Source organism: Leguminivora glycinivorella, chromosome 12 (assembly GCF_023078275.1).
Source record: "Leguminivora glycinivorella isolate SPB_JAAS2020 chromosome 12, LegGlyc_1.1, whole genome shotgun sequence".
NCBI classification, from domain to species: domain Eukaryota; kingdom Metazoa; phylum Arthropoda; class Insecta; order Lepidoptera; family Tortricidae; genus Leguminivora; species Leguminivora glycinivorella.
This window is the reverse complement of record NC_062982.1, coordinates 1,385,768-1,405,249: the sequence shown is the minus strand read 5'-3', so window position 1 is coordinate 1,405,249 and position 19,482 is coordinate 1,385,768. Positions and strand designations below refer to the sequence as shown.

General features: G+C 37.8%; 1 protein-coding gene across 3 annotated transcripts in view; it reads right to left on the bottom strand.

The window, feature by feature from the left end:
* The window catches only part of LOC125232224, a 212,933-nt gene that overhangs the window by 107,378 nt on the left and 86,073 nt on the right, over window positions 1-19,482 (bottom strand). Inside the window, exon 2 of one of the 3 annotated variants that reach the window (XM_048137863.1) lies at window positions 11,156-11,195. The exons of 1 other annotated variant lie outside the window; for it this stretch is intronic. The gene's annotated coding sequence lies outside the window, so the exon portion shown is untranslated. Of the gene's footprint in view, window positions 1-10,267; window positions 10,308-11,155; window positions 11,196-19,482 lie in introns of all 3 variants that reach the window. One more of the 3 variants, XM_048137862.1, reaches the window with a different exon arrangement.

Sequence of the window (19,482 nt, the reverse complement as noted above, 5' to 3'; positions counted from 1 at the left end):
GGTATGCAATTTGACTGGTTTCCTAGGTTTGATACCTAGACGAGTTTAAAAGGGGAGGTAAAGGTGACATATGGGTTGTTCTCTGGCCTAAAAGCTATACAGAGGGTCAGGGAGAAAAAAACTAGGGTTTAAGTTTAGTTTTAAGTTATTTTTTCTTTTATTTGTTGATTTTATTGTGTTTAATTTTTTGTAATTTTATCAAGGATACACATTGGTTTCTTTTGCTGAAAATTCCCTTTTTTATGAGAAATGTTATGAATTTCATGGCATTTTCCGATAGAGACTAAAATTAACTTTCAAATAAGGCCACATAGTCATACTGATACATAGTCATACCCTTAATATTATATAAGTAAAAGTATGACTATGTGGCCTACTGATACATAGTCATACCCTTAATATTATATAAGTAAAAGTATGACTATGTGGCCTTATTTGAAAGTAAATTTTAGTCTCTATCGGAAAAAGCCATAAAATTCATAACATTTCTCATAAAAAAGGCAACTTTTAGCAAAAGAAACCAACGTGTATCCTTGATAAAATTACAAAAAAATTTAACACAATAAAATCAACAAATAAAGGAAAAATAACTTAAAACTAAACTTAACCCTAGTTTTTTCTCCCCTGACCCTCTGTGTAGCTTTTAGGCCAGAGAAAAACCCATATGTCACCTTTACCTCCCCTTTTAAACTCGTCTAGGTATCAAACCTAGGAAACCAGTCAAATTGCATACCCACTTTTTTCCTTTGTAACCACCACAGACTGGCGATTATTGATTTTAAAAAAATGATTGACATTGTTTTTTAAAGTACTTTAATTGTGCTTTCAAATGATATCAATATTGATAGGTTACGATGAATAAGATTAGAGGTATATCTGCTTGAAACGAATTTTGCGCGAGGTGTAATTTGGTAGACGCCGAATGTATGGGAACGCGTGTCAAGCGGTACTCTCCGCCTACAGGTATGTGGTTGTAGTTTGCTCATTTATTATCCGATCGTAGAAATTCAAAAAGCAACAGATAGCTTAATAATGTAGTTAAATGATTTATATAACATATTTTTTAGCTAAGTGGCCGTTTTCATTGCCTTTTTGAGTCACAAAAATCAAAAAAGAGAGTAAAAAAAAACGTATTTTTTGCATTATTGTTAATTAAAAAATAACTAACAAAACTATACTTTTCACATATAATAAATCTTAATCAGCATGTTATACGCTTTCAATCGACACCTCATTTTTCAAAATTGGATAAGTGGTTCTAGACAAATTGGCAAAAAAATTAAACCCGGGACCGCGATCTTTGTGACGTCATAGTTAACCCCCCCACAGTCTGAGAAAGTGACAAGTCATTATTTCGTACTCAGTAAAGTGTACCGATCACAACGATACCACTTGTCAGCAGTATACTCTCCAGTCACATCAACTTTTCCCGAGACCCTCTCGCCGCTCTACTATATCGGGAGTTTTTTCAAAATTAAAATTTGGTTGGTTAGGTTATAGTGCAAATAAGAAAGTGACAACGCTCTGCGACGGTGAAAAACCAAAGTGCAATGATTATAGCCGGGTACTGTAACAAATATTTTAGTTCGAAGTTCGATCGTACAACAACAAAATAAATATCGTATGGAATAAGTAGATATCGCTCGAACTCTACCGTAAAAGGAAGATATCTGGGAAAGAGATTTATGAGATACATACATACAACAGTACGCATCATTAATTTGACAGCGAGCATCAACTTGGAGCCGTTTGACACACTTCAAAAGTGCGTCGACGCGCGCAACACAAGACGACATAATTGTTGATTTGGCTCTTATCTTCGACGCGCGCAATCAAAGTAATTGTTGATTTGGCTCTTATCTTGTCAATCAAAGTCAAAGGTCGGCTCGAGTCAAATTGGTACAAGTTTGACATTGGAATGTGAGGAATTTTCGAATTGTAAACTTGTTTTCTTCATTAATATCAAGTTCTCTAAATAACTAATACTAGAGGAGGGTTAACCTGAGGTTAACCCACCATTTTATATGGAATTTGACAGTTGACAGCCCACTAACCTTGAGTTAAGCGATTGGTGCAAGTGGCCCTAAAGGGGTTCAAAGAAAACAAAAAATAGAAACAAAAAATATTATACTGTGACAGGTGTCCTCTCGCCTACGCCACAATTTAACCCATATCCCACAGTCGACTTCTACGATACCGTCGACACCCACGGGCGGAAAGGGGTGGTAAAATTCTTGACCCGTCACCACACCGGGAATATATCCCTACCTAAACAAAAATTGCTCGTTTAAAGCTATTTTCATCACACTCAAGTTATTAAAGCTTTAATCCAAACTAATATTATAAATGGGAAAGTGTGTGTGTCTGTTTGTTTCTCCGTCTTTCACGGCAAAACAGAGCGACGAAATGACGTGGTTTTTTAAGTGGAGATAGTTAAAGGGATGGAGAGTGACGTAGGCTACTTTTTGTCTCTTTCTAACGCGAGCGAAGCCGCGGGAAACAGCTAGTAACATAATATATCTCCCATTCTCAAACGCAAAGCCATCCTTTCCGCTCGCTCGTGCGTTTCCGCCACGCCGCGAATTCACGAGCGCACGCAGAAACAGTTAGCTCATTATCTCGATTTATTGTATTTTACCTATCGCTTCATTAAGAGGTTAGGTGCTAGGAAGACATCAATATTGGGTAAAGGTAGAATGATAGTGATAAGCGGAGCGGAAAGCGATTAACAGCTGCTTAAGGTGTGAAATGAAGATTTTAAATAAATATTGAAATATGAACTGGTTATCAGATCACTCTTTAGGGATAAGTATATAGTTGTAGATATGGGTACTTGCAAGCTCTAAAAAAAGACCAACTTTGTATGTGAACATTTATATGATTTAAACTTAAGATAAATTCACAATTATTCAATTTATCCTGATTCTAGATATCAGATGACTCAACTTTATATCAGAATTTAGATGACAAGACGGCGCAACAGACAGACAGATAAGTTCAATTTCTAGGTTTAAAGTTTTCTTTTTCAAGGTGTTGCGTCACTGGCTGCGTCCAAAAATGTCAAGACGAATAGGGAACAAATCAATAGTTATTTGTTATACAAGGGGGCAAAGTTGTATTTTAACGCCGAGTGTGGAATTGAAAAACGAGCAAGTGAAAGGAGTCTATAGTTGAACCACGAGCGAAGCGAGTGGTTCGAGAATAGAATCCTGAACTTGCGAGTTTTTTAACATACGAGAAGTAATAGTTATTTGTTATACAAGGGGGCAAAGTTGTATTTTAACGCCGAGTGTGGAATTGAAAAACGAGCAAGTGAAAGGATTCTATAGTTGAACCACGAGCGAAGCGAGTGGTTCGAGAATAGAATCCTGAACTTGGCGAGTTTTTTAACACACGAGAAGTAAAATACATTTGCACCCGAGTGTAACACAAAACTTTTCCACTCACTATAGCGAGGAAACTACAACGCAAAAAATGCGTTTATTACTGCTTCCAGTAGTTCCACAGGTGGTAAATCATCTTTATTACTAGATTCATCTACTTTTATAAATTTTAAAGCGGTTAATTTTACTTTATTCAAGGTCAAATTACTTTACCCACTAGTGGATAAAATGCGTTTTTACCCGCAGGTATTAAAGGACAAAACACGTGTTTCCGAGCTAGTGAGGGGAAAAATACATTTGCACCCGAGTGTAACACAAAACTTTTCCCCTCACAATAGCGAGGAAACTACAACGCAAAATGCGTTTATCACTGCTTCCAGTAGTTCCACAGGTGGTAAATCATCTTTATTACTAGATTCACCTACTTTTATCAATTTTAAAGCAGTTAATGTGACTTTACTCAAGGTCAAATTACTTTACCCACTAGTGGATAAAATGCGTTTTTCCCCGCTGGTATTAAAGGACAAAACACGTGTTTCCGAGCTAGTGAGGGGAAAATTATTTTATTAATGTTTAGATATAGTACACGAAAGAAAAAACGACACCCACCAGCCACCAGTCACCACCATCCACCTCGCCAGCAGTGGGCCTTGTTGGACCTAATTTCTGTGATAACCTGCCTTGACCTGTAAAATGTTTTACTTTTACCAATAAAGAAACTGAACTGAACTGAACTGAACTGTCTGTCTGTCTATGTGTGTGTCTGTCTGTGGCATCGTAGCTCCCGAACGGATGAACCGATTTAGATTTCGTTTTTTTGTCTGAGCTGAGTTAGTTGGGAGTGTTCTTTGCCATGTTTCATGAAAATCGGTCTACTAAGTACCTATGTCGCGGTCGGGGTTTTTTTTTCAAAATTTTAATATTGTGGTTAGGTTATTTCTTTCGTGTATTATATTTCTGTTTATGAATGTCAAGACGCTTTGACCGTCGATCGCTTTCTTACCTCCTCCTACCCTTATCCCACGTTATGTGGGGTCGGTACAACACGTCTTCCTCTTCCATTCTCCTGTATCTTTCGTCATCTCAACACTCACATCTTTCTTTCTATGTATTTTAAATCCGGAACACCACCTGTCCACTCGCGTCCCCGCTTACGCTCCGCCTGTAAAACCTCTCCATTAGAGCAAGGCCACGCGTGGGAAAAGGCGCTTATTAGCATACTTGCATGTAATAACCGCCTTTGGTAATAGGCGGGTAATGTGTTAATAGACGAAGGTCCAAGAAAGGTCAGGAAACTCGGTTAGGTTTAAACTAGTTCTGAAGAGCTGCCGGTTTAACAAATTTAATTGTTAATAATAATAAATCATTCCAATCAACGATCATTGTTCCGATAGTCGTTTCAGCGAACGGTCTCATAGCGAAGAGTCTCGACCAACATCTTAAGAGACTCTCGCTAGGTGGCTGGATCAAGGGTCAGATGCAGAAGGCGTTAATCTTGGACACGGCGCGGATAGTCCGACGGTTCCTCTCTCTGCAGCCCTAACCACCGGCAGCTTGGGCCCTGCCCCGCTGCTGGCGGCACCCTAGGTTAGGTTTTTTAATAATATGTTTATATGTTTCTATATTGTTTTGTAAATGTTATTATATTTTATTTTTATATACATATTGTAAAACATCTAAACTAAGAAAGAAAATAAATACTGAGATAATAAATCATTTATTTCGAGAAAGTTACACTCATGATCATCATCATCATTCGCCTGCCCTTATCCCATTCATTTGAGGTTCGATTGCTTTCGCTTCATATCGTCTCTCACACAATCCATCACCTTTTCCTCGGTTTTCCTCTCCCGTTACTTCCTTCCACACTCATTCGCAATGCCTTTCTCGTCACATGACTTTCATCCCTTCGCATCACATGCCCATACCATGCCAGACGATTCGCTCCTACTTTTAAGTTACACTCATAATATTTGTTAGTAAAAAATTAACGTACACATCCGTGGCAGCCTCGGAATCCGTGACGTTGCGGATAAGCTGCAGGAAAGTCGCCTCCGATGGTATGGCCACATACGCCGCCGGTAGACTACGTCGGAAACAAATGCCTCAACCTCACCGTCCAAGGCCCTAGGTCACGCGGCCGCGGTAGGCCTACGTTGTGACAGCGGACATGGAAGAGAACAATCTCTCACCTCAGGATGTCGAAGACCGGGCAAAGTGGAGAAGGCTGAGCAGGAAAGCGGACCCTGGCGCGAGGCCGGGAAAACGCTAGGTTGAAGAAGAAGAAGAAGAAGAAAAAACTTAATACTAAGATAGGTATGTGTTAGTGCTTAAGCCTAAGAATACTTGTAACTATAACTATGTACCAGTCAACCAATTGGATCCCTAGGCCACTCTACGACCATGTCAAAATGACAAGCAGTAAGAGATTTCTTACAATTTGATTTATAACTTCACTATGACATAGTTCTACAGTGGCCTAGGGTTCCAATTGGTTGACTGTACTTGTAACTATGGGAACTTGTAACTATGTTAAGCCGAATGTTTTCTAAAAACAAATAGACGACAAAGAAGGAGTATTCAAATGCAAGAAGTTTATATCGAATTCCCGTTCAATAACTACTAGGTATTCTTCGTGAAAAGTCTTGTCTCTCGCTATATCGAATTGTATATCTCTAATGGTGCGCCCACACTGGCAGTTATAATAGCGTTATCCTAACAGCCAGTGTGGGACCATCATTTTTTCATCCTTACGTATACAAATTGATTACTATGACGAATCCTTCTCTTCTAAATAAACCTAATAATTTTTTTAAATCACTAGTTTTTGCCCGCGGCTTCGCTCGCGTTAGAAAGAGACAAAAAATAGCCTATGTCACACTCCATCACTTCAACTATCTCCACTTAAAAAATCACGTCCATTCGTCGCTCCGTTTTGCCGTGAACAACGGACAAACAAACAGACACACACACTTTCCCATTTATAATATTAGCTCTCAATACCGATGTTTGATGATGAAAAAATGTGCTTGTGTGCGTTTTATTAAGTAAAATCACAAAGAAAAGGCATAACAAAGGGTTATTAAAATATTAAAAGTCATTACTAACACACAAAACCTATTCACTGATCAAAACTCAAAAGGCCCAATCAATTGAACATTTAATAAAAAACCTCACACAAAGGCTTTGAAGAATTAAAATATAATTACGATCAATATTAACTGACAAAACCAACAAAACTATAATATAAAGAACATTTCACTACTGAACAAGAAGTAATATATTTTCATTCCTATTTAAACTCTATGATATTACAATAGAGTTGAATAAAAAATATTTGTTGAAGGGATTTAAAACGTTTTAATATCGATAGAGAAGCGTCGCTTCTCTTTGTATAGCTTTTGCACGCGGCTTCGCTCGCTTTAGAAAGAGACAAAAAGTAGCCTATGTCACTCTCCTTCCCTTCAACTATCTCCACTTAAAAAATCACGTCAATTCGTCGCTCCGTTTTGCCGTGAAAGACGGACAAACAAACAGACACACACACTTTCCCATTTATAATATTAGTATGGATTAGGAGTAAAAGAAAACATGTAACAACACTAGATTAACAAAAGATACCTTAGTAAGTTGTTAAGGACGACACACACGGACATTTCAGCTATATGTTGCACTTTTTTAAATTCAAATATTTACCTGCAACACGAAAAGATGCTTATTAACCTCTGGAATGCCGATGTCCAAAAATTACTAGGGAATTAATACCGTTAAAATTTTAAAATAAAGTGAAATTATCTGTGACAGATACGGGACGAGGCATTCGAGGGGTTAAGAAGAAGAGACGGTCAGCGTTTTTCCTCCCAGGCTAATACCATGCTAAGTCGGGAATTTAAACAAGCTTTGAAAATGTACCTGATAGATAAAGCCTACTATTCGATCAATGAATTTATTAATGAATGGAATTTTTGAGCCATTTCAAGGCAAATGTGTGTGCCAAAGTTTGTGATGTTTTGTGTCAGTAATTTATATTGTTATATGTAACAGTTTATTTTAATTAACGTCTAATTAAGAGTCGAATCTCTAAAACCATATTTTTAACCCCCGACGCAAAAACGACGGGGTGTTTGACGTGTCTGTCTGTGTGTCTGTCTGTCTGTTTGTCTGTCTGTCTGTGTGTATGTCTGTCTGTGGCATCGTAGCTCCCGAACGGATGAACCGATTTCGATCTAGTTTTTTTTGTTTGAAAGCTGAGTTAGTCGGGAGTGTTCTTAGCCATGTTTTATGAAAATCGGTCCACTATGTCGCGGTCGGGGGTTTTTTCAAAATTTTAATTTTGTGGCTAGGTTATTTTATACGTATTTGTGTACTGCGATAGCAGGCAACATAAGTTTTAATGGCAGTGTCCCGGGCCCTTAACGCATAAAACTGCGCCGACGATCTATATCGAGGAGCGTACTTTTTTACAAATAAATTAATTTTAATTGAAACGTCACTCACGCGCGTGCTCGTATCTTTTATCTTTTTCTGAGAAGCAATCATCTCACTCACTCATCTAACCAAAATATCTGAACCTTAGTTACTTATAGTTTAATAGTGTCTGTAGGTCAACTTACTTCGAGTATAATATTGTATGAATGAAGTTTGTGTGATGTTCTCGAGCAAAAGGTACCAGATTTTAGCTTAAGCATTAAATACGCTATAAGAGGTTATTCGCGTAAAAATACATACATACCCACGGGATTCACGCCTGTATCCCATAAAGGGGTAGGCAGAGCACATGTAACTACTGTAGTCTCAGTGCCACTTTTGGCAATCAAAGGGTTGAAACAAAACGAAAATTGTGACCTTGCAGTGACAGGTTGCCAGCCTCTCGCCTACGCCACAATTTAACCCAAAAAAATGCGGACGAATTTCGTTTAAAATTCAAAACATTTATTCAACAAATATCCATACTAATATTAGAAATTGGAAAGTGTGTGTGTCTGTTTGTTTGTCCGTCTTCCACGGCCAAACGGAGCGACGAATTGACGTGATTTTATAAATGGAGATAGTTGAAGGGATGGACAGTGACATAGGCTACTTTTTGTCTCTTTCTAACGCGAGCGAAGCCGCGGGCAAAAGCTAGTACATAATAATACGTAGAGGCCACAGGGGCACTTTTATATGACAACATTAATTTAAGATAACAATAAATTATACGAATAAAGAATTCTAACTAAAGAGTAAAGCTAAAACACTATCTAGAGAAATATAGTCTCTAAATGTCGAATTACACCTAAAAACTACAAATGATTTAAAGAAATACATACTGATACTTACAAAATATAATAAACTAAAATAACTTTAGAAGTGTAAAAGACTTTAAATGTCACAAGTGTCACCAGTTCACAACTAAAGACAATTTAAATATTCTTAATGTAATCTTTCTTAGGGCTACCTGTACCAACGAAAATGGAGGTTTAACCCGAGGGTTAACTGACCATTTTATATGGTATTTGACAGATGACAGCCCGCTAACCCTGAGTTAAGTGGTTGGTGCAAGTTGGCCTTAGAGATGTATATGGTCTCCAAGAGTCAAAATCTTACCTGTCCTTATGATAAGCGATGAATTGGTACCTTTTCCTTGAAAAAGTCACATATATAGAGATGCGATAAATGTTCTAAGAATGCTTCTGTAGATATGTGGGCTTGAATCTTGATAGAGGGAATATTATTTTTATGGTTATTTTAAAATAGAGAAAGCCTTATTTTACAATTCCAAGCCGATCTGAGACACATTTATTTTATTCGTAGATTTTTGTAACAAAAATATCTAAATATAATTTTTTTGTTATTTTTCTAAATGCACTACTCCTAGTGTTGTGTGTTGTGTTCCTGCCGGTGAGTAAGGCTGCCAGAGCTCAACGAAGGTGCGGTGTGCCGGCTATATGGAAGGACCTACGGAACTAATTTGTTCGGTCTATTGTCCTTTGAGTCGTCGGCAACCCGAACCTTCCTTAGAACTTGTACACTCCTTTTTGCTGTGTACAAGTACACAGTAAAAAGGAGTGTACAAGTTTCTAATGGGTTGGCAACGCGCATGTGACACTCCTTGAGTTACCTTCTCCTTGAGGTGACTGCTTTCCATCAGGCGGGCCGATGCTTGTTTGCCACCGACGCAGTATAAAAAACAATGCAAACTTCCAATTAACAATATCAAATTTGCATTGTAAGTCGTATACCGATATTTCTGAGCACTTTGTCCGTTCAGATATATCTAATGCCGACAATTATAAATATTTGCGATAATATACATTATGTACTAAGTAATAGAGTAGCTATTTATAATATTTATTGTTACTTACGATATCTATTATCTTTATATTTACGATTATTGAAGCGGGTGTCCTTGGTGCACCATTCCTCGGTTCTTTTATAAAAAAAGGTAGTAAAGTCATAGGAAATGTAAGGGATTTAAGACCTTTCGGAATTGGCGTTGCGAGTTGTGTCTACGAGGAAAATAGGAGGTAGGTTTGTATATAAAGTTGACAATGTATCTTAACATGTGACAGAATGTAATAATTATGAAGTACTTGGTTTGTAATACAGTAATGTTTTGAACTTAGGAACAAATTCAATTATTTTCTTGATTAAGAATCTTGATTCGTGCTTTTAAGTGGATAGATAAAATAGTTACAATGTAGGAACATTTTTTTTATTGTGAATGGGCTTACTCTTGACCACAGACTAGCCAAAGGCAAAGACGTGGCCTACGATGGAGTGAGCTCGCCCAGAAGATGCCTGTTCACCCTTGATTTGAAGGTTGCCGGGTTATATGAGCTCGGAAATATAGCATATATTTATGAGAATATATTTAACATCAAAATAATATTGAAAATATTTACCTTAAAATCTTTAGCTCGACGGGATTTCGGTCGCTGCTACCTAAAAAAAAAGAAACACGGTTAATAGTTAAAGAAACATGGTTAAGTGAAAGGATTCTATACTTGAACCACGAGCGAAGCGAGTGGTTCGAGAATAGAATCCTGAACTTGCGAGTTTTTTAACACACGAGAAGTTAAATACATTTGCACCCGAGTGTAACACAAAACTTTTTCCCTCACTAATATAGCGAGGAAACTACAACGCAAAAGATGCGTTTATTCCAGTAATTCCACGGGTGGTAAATCATCTTTATTACTAGATTCACCTCATTTATCGATTTTAAAGCAGTTAATTTGACTTTATTCAAGGTCAAATTACTTTACCCACTAGTGGATAAAATGCGTTTTTACCCGCTGGTATTAAAGGACAAAACACGTGTTTCCGAGCTAGTGAGGGGAAAATTCAATTATTTTCTTGATTAAGAATCCGTTTTTTTTTAATTTTTTTTTTATTTATTTACTCAAAAAAGGTTACACAGTATTATTCTAATTATAGTATTTTCGCCAAACTGTATGACAGTTTGTTGGCGAATGCAAGCACTCACTATTATTTCCTTATCGTCTACTGTGTAAGGTAGGTAGCAACAGCAACACACTTGTCCGACCAGCTGGTGGCCATTATGAATGGATAAATAGTTACAATGTAGGAACATTTTTTTAAATTATAAATGGGCTTACTCTTGACCACAGACTAGCCGAAGGCAAAGACGTGGCCTACGATGGAGTGAGCTCGCCCAGAAGATGCCTGTTCACTCTTGATTTGAAGGTTGCCGGGTTATATGAGCTCGGAAATATAGCATATACTTATGAGAATATATTTAAAATCAAAATAGTATTGAAAATATTTACCTTAAAATGGTTAGCTGGACGTGATTTCGGCCGCGGCTACCTAAAACAAAAGAAACACGGTTAAAATATTACCAAACATACAAATAAAATAACGTGTAGTCGGGTATGATGCAGGAAATTTGCTGTTGCTATGATAAAAATAATAGTTTTATTATGCATTAATAAAACCCCTTTCTTTTGACAAATCAATCAAATCATCAATTTCTCTAGGATTGTAGTTCCCTTCCTGTAGCTGTATTCCATTCCAGCTTATAAGCTGATTTGACTAGTAGATTTGCCCCGCTGTACCTTACGTCATTTTCAGCACTAAAGTGAACTGTTTGTGCTGATGATTAAATTGCTTTGATATTAATGTGCTGCCGATTTTTAAATTAGTTTGACAGGCTACTGGCTACGCGGGTTCCCTGTACACTGGAAGCGGTCCGTTGAGAATACGACGAGATGCGATACATCAAATCAACATCCAACATCCACAGCGCGAATTCCCCAGAGATCAATGCAAATGAGCGACATTGTCGATACCAGATATCAGACTGTCTAGAAATGTGGAAGGCATCCCCGTCGGTACGAGTGCCGTGATTAGGATCCGAATAAGAGGACATGTTTTAATAGGGGACTGGTTACGCTGGTTTAAGCTACAAAACTTGGTCTTAGAAATGTATCCACTTATTAAAATTTCATCATCATCATCCTTGCGTTATCCCGGCATTCGCCGCGGCTCATGGGAGCCCGGGGTCCGCTCTGACAACTAATCGCAAGATTTGGCATAGGCACTTGTTTTACGAAAGGGACTGCCATCTGACCTTCCAACCCGAATGGTAACTAGGCTTTATTGGAATTAGTCCGGTTTCCTCACGATGTTTTCCTTCACCGAAAAGCGACTGGCAAATATCAAATGACATTTCGCATCTATCTTATTACGTACTTACATATATATCTATATTATTACGTACCTACATGCCCTTTTCCATTTTTAGGATAAATAAAAATACAATTATTTGTAATCGATCGTCCCTTTTCCTTCTAAACGTTCAAGATCCTAGACCCAATGAAATTGTAAACACTTTGTATCGGAACTATAGTTCCAGCGTACTGTTTTTACCATAAAGTAGAGTAATGGGCAGTTGGGCACTCCAATAAAGAGGAATAACAATACAGGCCATTACCGGACAGATTGAAATACAGGGGGCTGGCCCGTTGTTAGGCTATCTAGGTATAGCTTCGGGCTGCACAGACTAAAACAGCCTAGCTATAAGAATAAAACGCTGAGATTGTGCACAAACATTAGTCTTAATGTTTTTTACCACGATATATTATATACTAGTTTATGGCCGCGGCTTCGCACGCGTTAGAAAGAGACAAAAGGTAGCCTATGTCACTCTCCATCCCTTCAACTATCTCCACTTAAAAAAACACGTGAATTCGTCGCTCCGTTTTGCCGTCAAAGACCCATTTATAATGTTAGTATGGATGTCTATAGCGTAGACAAGATTTTCACTTAGAACTATTTAGACACAGTTTTTATGTCACAGTTTCGTTTTCTTTCAACCCCTTATTTGCCAAGAGTGGCACTGAAGCTTTAGTAGTTTCACGTGCTCTGCCTACCCCTTTATGGGATACAGGCGTGATTGTATGTATGTTGTATGTATGTACTATTTAGAGTAATACATAGTTTAAAGGATTAACAATACAGGCCATTGCCGGACAGATTTAAATACAGGGGCTGGCCCGCTGTTAGGCTATCTAGGTATTGCTGGGGGCTGAACAGAGTATAACAACTTGGCTACTAGCCACAAAAAACGATGGGGATTTTAATATTGCTAGCAGATTGTTCCGACACGTACCAAACACTAATCATTGGGTGTCATTTTAGATGTTGAGCAGAGCCTAGTATTGGAACCAGCCCTATCTTATAGAAACCTGTTGGAAAACTATTTTACCATCGGACTTTTAGACACTACACCCTACTCATAGTGTTGTGTTCCTGCCGGTGAGCAAGGCTGCCAGAACTCAACGAGGGTGCGGTGTGCTGGTGGCGGAAGGACCCACGGAACTAAATTGTTCCGTCTATTGTCCTTTGAGTCGTCGGCAACCCGAAACCTCCTTGGAACTTGTACACTCCTTTTTGCTGTGTCCTTCCTTAACACAGCAAAAGGGGGTGTATAAGTTTCTAATGGGTTGGCAACGCGCATGTGACACTCCTCGAGTTGCAGGTGTCCATAGGTTACAGTGACCGCTTTCCATCAGGCGGACCGTATGCTTTTTTGCCACCGACGTAGTATAAAAAAAATGCACGGCCGGTTTACACACTTTCCACCGTCATTTGGTATATATTCCACCAATTTGCACGAAGCGCTTTGCTGCTTCTTTTCTTATGTGCACTGCCAAGGAATGGAATTGCCGGCTTCCATATTTCCCAGATCATTTAATCAGCAGCCCTCAAATGTGAACACTGCGAACAGGAACCTTCGGAGCGAGCGAGCTCCATCATCTCTGGCCATGTGTAAGCCCACTGCGCATAAAGTTTAGTGTGTGTTATTTGTGCTTCTCTCCGTGAATAAAGTTGGCAGAGGTAGGAAAGAGGCCACAATGTTGAGAGTGAGCTATAAATGATCGCAGCAAAATTGAACAATAGCTCCTGCTTGCCAGCTTTTTAGGGTTCCGTACCAAAAAGGTACAAAAGGAACCATTATGGCGCGACTCTGTCCGTCTGTCTGTCTGTTTCATATACCAAGAAAAGGTTTAAAAATCTTTTTTATGTAAATAATATGAAATCAATCTAAACTTCAATCTAATGTTACAAAATTATTTACTAAATTACAGTAAGGTACAGCGGACCAAATCTCGACTGGGGGGCAATTCTAACGAATCCATTTTTTCAATTACACAGGTTGAGAGATATTACCATATTCCAGTTAGGGCTGAAATCGATCCTACGTCTTGTTTGCACGTGTGGCCCGTTTCTCGAAAGGTACAAGCCTCGCATTACAAGAGTGTTTCCATGACAACCCATACGATTTGACAGTTCGCGCACTTGTAATACAAGGCTTGTACCTTTCCAGAAACGGGTCCCTGGTCAGTAGATAAGGCGTTTTATTAGTAAAATGTTCACGCTGTTATTATCTGTGGTGAGCAACTAGTGCAGGTCATATCTCTAGGCGGTCGTTACGCCGCCATAAGTAATATATATCGGAATAAAGGTGTTACGCCTACACATTCTTAACCTTCGCCTTACGGACAACTGGTCAGTTCTGTACTAAAGCCTAACCAGAAATATATGATTACTAGCTTTAGCCCGCGGCTTCGCTCGCGTTAGAAAGAGACAAAAAGTAGCCTATGTCACTCTCCATCCCTTCAACTATCTCCACCTAAAAATCACGTCGATTCGACGCTCCGTTTTGCCGTGAAAGACGGACAAAGAAACAGACACATACTTTCCCATTTATAATATTAGTATATGGATTGTCAGGAGAGCGCTAATATTCTGAGTTCAGTTTAGTATGAAGAAAATTAAAATTTTGAAAAACCCCCGACACAGTGGACCGATTTTCATGAAACATGGCTAAGAACACTCCCGACCGGCGATACAGATCTAGCTATCCGTGTCAAAATGTACGATTTTGGTAGAAGAAATGTTTTTGACACTAAAATTTAGTAAGGTACAGCGGCGCAAATCTCGACTGGGGCGGCAAATGTAACTGGTCCATTTTTTCCATGTTTTACAATGTTTGCATTATTAAATAGAGTGCCAATTATATTGTAGGCGTGTTCACTGGATACATGTAAAACTCAACATCATAGTGTATTAATGGAAAAAATGGATTAGTTACAATTGTCCCCCAGTCGAAATTTGCCCCGCTGTACCTTACCTACTTATTGAACAAATTTAATGTACATAGAACAAAAGCAGTGAAAAAATGTGTAAAAATATCTAGTAGGTAACTGTCAAAGTATGGAATAAAACATACATTAGGCAAATTGCTAATGTAAGTACAAATAAATGTAAATGTTAATCTAGCGTCACTAATACAGCGAAAGTTACAGGTGCGTCTGCGGTTTAAGTACAACATTAAAACAAATTCACCACAATAAAGTCTTTATCGCTTAAGAAATGCCTTAATTTTTTCTGTACAACACACTGAGAGAAAATACAACCAGTTTTCATGTTCGTTCAACAAGTTTTTTGGTTAAAATAGCGCCTACGTGCTCTTTGGTTCAAACAACAAGCTACTTGTCATTTGAATCGGCAATAAGGTAAAATACCCCATAATGGACGGTGATGCCATTATGGACAAAAAAAACACAAATCCTTAAAAATAAGTATCTAAAATAAGTTTCTAAAAACTGACGGCTATGTACCATAAACTAGAGTTATAGAGCTGTTTCATTTTGAAGTTTCAATTAATTCGGTTATTTCTGAAGGATTTGGCGGCAAGATAAAATTCACCAGTTTACTGAAAAAAATATCAAGACGAATTCTTAGTAATGTTGCTAAGAGAGTTGAGTTCATGTATAAAATAATAAAAAAATAACGCACGGTGTAATCTTGAATGCGTTTTACTTATTGCATTAAGCATGAGATAAGGTATAAAACATACTAGTTTGTTGCTCCAAAGATAGTAAGAATTGACGTTATTTTGCGAGTGTCCATTACTGGACCCGAAAAACTGCGTACCTCCTATGATGGACAAGGAACAATTTACAAAACCAAAATTTACAAGAAACTATCCTATGTTAAAATAACCCAAACTAATTGTATTTATGGTGTATAAAATTGACTCATTGCGTATCAGTTGGCTTTAAAAGTAAAATTTTAAACTTATTTCACTGTCCATAATGGGGGATCCATTACTGGAGAACTGCCGTCCATAATTGGAGAAAAAACACCTAGTTTTAATTTGTTAACTATGAAGAAACCAATAGGAGTATCTATTTTGCAATAAGCTTGAAATGTAAAAGAAGGATAGGACATTCAAGATTTAACACGCTTAGCCGCAGAATTTTTACATTTATCAGTGAAATATCAAAAACAGGCGAATTTTTTTCTTAAACTGTCCATGATTGGGTCCGTCACCTTATATATATTTGAATCAACAAGTCGATTTTATAAAAACAACCTGACACATATTGTTTTAAACATACGTTTGGCTGATTCAAACGGATAAACCGCAACAAGTCGAACTTGTTAAATTCACAATGCAAATTTCTCTCAGTGCACGTATAAATCTTTGTCGCTCATTGTACGGTCGCCAAAAATATATCAATAGGTACAGTCAAAGTGCAAAAATTGTACGTGACCAGGCAAAAAAGACCTGTGTTCATAATTTTTGGTACCACAAACGTAGACTCCGTGCTTTTATTGATATCCGTTAATTTTAACGGAAGGCTCTTTAGGTCAACTACAATTAATTTCAGTAAGAAACGAAGTAACTTAACCTTAACTGTTATTGAATTATTAAACAAATAAATTTAATGACTGAACTTAAAACAATCTTTACTTATTAAAACAACCTTCCCTTAAATTTAACGGAAAAAAAAAACACGGTGTATACATTTCTGTTGCTGACTGTACAAACGCAGGTGGCACACTCTTCCCACGAAAATGTGCTAACCACATTGAAAAATAAATAAACAACTCAAAACCTAACCTTAATCTAACACTTTCAACGTACATTTTTCATTAACGAGCATTTCTTTTTTTTTGGCATTTTTTATTTTTTTAGGGAACTTTAGGTCAATTGTACTCAGAATCACGAGTACTTTCAATCTCACTGGGAGACAAAGTGTCCCAGAATTTCCATTCCATTTTTGTTACTTTCCTCTTTTGTAACCCCACACAACATGTACGGAAAATGGTAACAAAATAAGAAAAAATCGTATGGGACAATTTTTTTAACTACTAGGATTGAAAAAGCTAGTGATTCTGAGTAGAAATATAGCATTTTTTTTTCAAAAATATCACATTTCATAAAAGTGGCGAAAAAAAAAAGAAATGCTACCTTCATTTCACGCTACTTTGAATCAGTCACAATTACTAGCTTTTGCGCGCAGCTTCCCTCGCGTTAATGAAGGAATGAAGGAATGCCGATCTGATGCTGAGCACAACTAGCACAAGATTTAAGAACTACTCGTTTCGTTTGTTATTTTTTTTTTTTTTTTAATACTACGTCGGTGGCAAACAAGCATACGGTCCGCCTGATGGAAAGCGGTCACCGTAACCTATGAACGCATGCAATGCAAACAGTGTCACATGCGCGTTGCCACCCCATTTGAATCTTGTACATTCCCTTTTGCTGTGTTAAGTACACAGCAAAAAGGAGTGTACAAGTTCCAAGGAGGGTTCGGGTTGCCGATGACTCTAAAGGACAATATACGGAACAAGTTAGTTCCGTAAGTCCTCCCGCCATCAGCACCGCACCCTCGTTGAGCTCTGGCAGCCTTACTCACCGGCAGGAACACAACACTATGAGTAGGGTCTAGTGCTATTTGGCTGCGGTCTTCTGTAAGGCGGAGGTACTACCCCAGTTGGGCTCTGCTCTAGATTCGAGCGAGACGATATCCGCTGTGCTGTGCCCTACCACACAAAGCGGAATATCATTCGCTATGCCCTACCTCCTATAATCATAAATTATATCATAAAAACTTTTTATCTCGAACGTAGCTAAGTATTTTTTATTTGAGGAGGCAAACCAATGATCTGATGACCAGACCTCCTGAAGCTCCTGAAATTGGTCAGAAGTACCAAATAGCACTAATAGTCCCTACTCATAGTGTTGTGTTCCTGCCGGTGAGTAAGGCTGCCAGAGCTCAACGAGGGTGCGGCGACGGGAGGACTTACGGAACTAATTTGTTCCGTCTATTGTCCTTTGAGTCGTCGACAACCCGAACCCTCCTTGGAACTTGTACACTCCTTTTTGCTGTGTACTAGCTTATACTTAACACAGCAAATGGGAGTGTACAAGTTTCTAATGGGGTGGCAACGCGCATGTGATACTCTTTCAGGATCAGGCGGACCGTATGCTTGTTTGCCACCGACGTAGTATTAAAAAAAATCGTTTAAAAGTAGATAAATCAGCTTCAAAAACGAAACGGAAAAATGAACTACCGCTTGTGACCCGCGATGTGGCGATAACCTGCAACCGTTTACTCGAAAATATTGTTCTTGCACCGTTATGTTAATCTGCGTGAGAGATTTGATGGTTGACGTAATGCTTAAACGGTTAATGAAAGAATTACGAATTTATACTGTACTTTATGCATGTTTTAAGATTTATATAAATAATAGAATAGTATTTTTTTTTTAATACTATTTTGTTACCTGTCACTGCAATGTCACAGTTTCGTTTTCTTTCAACCCCTTATTTGCCAAGAGTGGCACTGAAGCTTTCATGTGTTCTGCCTACCCCTTTATGGGATACAGGCGTGATTGTATGTATGTAGTATATTCTCGTTAAGTACAGTAAGAAAGGAAGTTAAATGACAGCATTTGTGCCGATATAGAACGGAATAAAAAAAATCTTTATTTCCAAAAGTTACGTTGCATAATGTGACAGGGGCCCCCGCACAAGACTATGTCCGTATCGCAGGCTACCAGTACACAGCAGAACGGAATGGAAATCCTAGAAAGAGGCATATTTACCTTTGTTCGTGTTGCTTCCTTGTTTGTATTGTTGTATTTTATTAAGGTGTGCAATAAAGAGTATTTGTATTGTATTGTATTTATGTTCACCAGTGGGCGCGAATATGCTGAGAAAAAGAAGAGATTTGTGATGAGACCATTTTATTGTAAACTCTGCATATTTTTATTTTAATCATATGTCTGTAGTTATTACCGTATGCAGATCATTATTATGTGTTTACTGAATCAGAATAAAATAATAAATAATCATAGTTACATTTTGGCTTTTATAGACAAGGCAAGACAATTTCAATGGGTAAGAGACTTTCCTAATAGGTAATTTTGCTGCTTATTAAGCAGGGACACATACATGGATGGTGATAAGCAATAATGTGTCAACCCACACGCCAACCATTTTGAGAAAATGGCGTCTAAAGATTTTTTCTCATTTTTTTGTGTTTCTCTTAAAAAAAATTGTTTTTTATATAGATTGTTGTGTTTTTCAGCTATAATACGTTCAGTAGTAGTGATTATTGTAGCTTAATTTCAAAACAAACTTCAATTTGACGAAATAATGCCCTTTTCTTTTATTGCGAATTGTTCGACGACGTCAAACTTTTTCAAGACTGTGTTATGATACTTAACCCACTTTTGCTAATTGTTTAAAAATATCTATGAGTCTTAAATAAACATGTTAAAGCACATAAAT